The sequence below is a fragment of the Notothenia rossii genome (assembly GCF_949606895.1).
Source record: "Notothenia rossii genome assembly, chromosome: 3".
Classification (NCBI taxonomy): domain Eukaryota; kingdom Metazoa; phylum Chordata; class Actinopteri; order Perciformes; family Nototheniidae; genus Notothenia; species Notothenia rossii.
Window position 1 is genome coordinate 51,842,103 of NC_136901.1, and position 1,994 is coordinate 51,844,096.

Here is a 1,994-nt window from a genome sequence, read left to right on the forward strand (position 1 = left end):
TATAATTAATTACTTATAATCATTTAAACCTGTTATTACCAATATTTCACAAATTCTTCATGTAAACTTAAGAGCACAGCTGTATGTTGAGTATGTCAACTTTGCTTGGTTCATCTTACTGGGGGGGGGGGCTGCTACATGGATGTCGGTGCAGTCCACAATAATTTTGCAGCTGAAGGCAGAATGAATTTATTATTGACTCAGAATGAAGCACAACTTCATGTCATACAATACATTGACTTTATTTGTAATTGTGTAAAAAAATATGAATATTGATTAGCAAGCAGGACCTGCAGGAACAGAGGATGGTGATGGATGGAGCTGGGAAGAGAGAATAAAGAAAAAAGATCAACTTTATTATCGGATATTAAAAATTCAATTTCAAAACAAGTTGCCGCTCCTACAGTTTTCTAGTATGTAAAGATGATTTCACATGACCAATGCAAAATATCCCACTCAATACATGTGTGTCTCTGAGGGGTATATTGTGCCTATGATGTATATAAATAATATACCATAACCAAATACTATTACGTACAGTGGAAATCAGGTTGCCAGAGCAGGTCAGACCAGTGTGCATGTTCCTCAGGGTCTCAGCAGTTACAGGTGAGGTAAAGAAAAGAAAAAAGAAAAAGGTCAGTAACAACACTTTAAAGTAACAACACTGAATAATTATCTCTTTTAATAATTTTCTCTCAGTAATCACTCAACTACTGTCTTTCCAACAAACAGATTGACTCACTCTCACTATCATCACAATGAAACACGTCCAGAAGAATGTCATGCAAAGCTGCCTGCCTTCCTTCCTTCGACTCTCCCTGAACTGCCTGATCTTTTAATGGTCAATGTTAACCATTTGTGCAGATAGCATTAAGTAGAAAAGATCGCTGATACTAATGTGGCCTTAGCCTACCTCCCGCCCCCTTAGCACCTGGTGGAGGGGGCGATAGGCTACTCTTCAAATGTTTCACAAAATACTTACCATCATGACTACTCTTACTGTTTAACATTTTGGTTTACTTCATGTTAAGGCTAATACAAATGACAAGGCTAAGTAATGTAATATAATGCTAACTAACGTGCTCGCTACTAGCTAGGTAGCTAACTTGACTATGTTCCATGCAAAACATGTATATTACCTGATATGTTTGGTCCGACGACTCCTGGTCCTTTCATCAGACGGGAAGCGATAGAACGAGCAAGTGGTATGATCTCTTTTGTGATTACAACCTCGTACAAAGCACACAGGCATCTTGTAAAAGTGAATTTATTGGAGCAATCTCTTATATTTATTGGAGGGAATAAATCAGTCTTCTTCTTCCTCTTTGCTTTGCGAGTCACAACCAGTCTTGGAGCATTATCGCCTGTGACATCACATGCGCGACCCAGAATGGGATTTGGGATTTGTAGTCTTTGTAGTCGCGTATTTTTCATAGCCTTATATTTCAACAGTTTTACGACAAAATGTGACTTTTTTGACATGGAAATGATTGTTTAAGATTGACAAACATCATATGTGTAGTTCGTGGCACAATTCAAACGGGATCAAAAGATAACTTTTCTCTCTCCATTGACTTCAATGTATAATTTTCCGCTTCCGGGGTCCCATCGAGGCTCCCGGAAGGGGAGGGACTTCGCCTCTCTATACGGGAGGTAAAAATAACAAGAATAATTATGATTCATTTATTGTGGCTTTTATGTTTTTATGTATAAAATGTTATGTAATTCAGGCTTATAGTTCACCCTTCTCTAAAAGCCTTCAACAATGACAATATTCATAGTAATTTAATAAATCCTTCCAACACACATTGTAAAAAATAGCCTACTGTAAGTTAAGAAATCATTCCAATATGTACATCTTCTGATGTAACAACAATAACATTATAAATAGTAACATAGCTGAACATGGTATTGCACATTTAGCTTTGAGTGACTGACCTGAGATGTTTTTATTACATGAATTAAGGTGACTGAGGCTTTTTAACATACAGGGA

At 37.0% G+C, this 1,994-nt stretch overlaps 1 long non-coding RNA gene across 1 annotated transcript; it reads right to left on the reverse strand.

Annotated features, from left to right (window-relative positions):
- Positions 1-223: 223 nt before the first annotated feature.
- LOC307033538 lies at positions 224-1,625 on the reverse strand. The gene is made up of 2 exons (XR_013806544.1): positions 539-1,625; positions 224-321 (listed from the first exon to the last, which is right to left on the reverse strand). It is a non-coding gene; the product is annotated as an uncharacterized lncRNA (long non-coding RNA).
- Between the last annotated feature and the right edge of the window lie 369 nt (positions 1,626-1,994).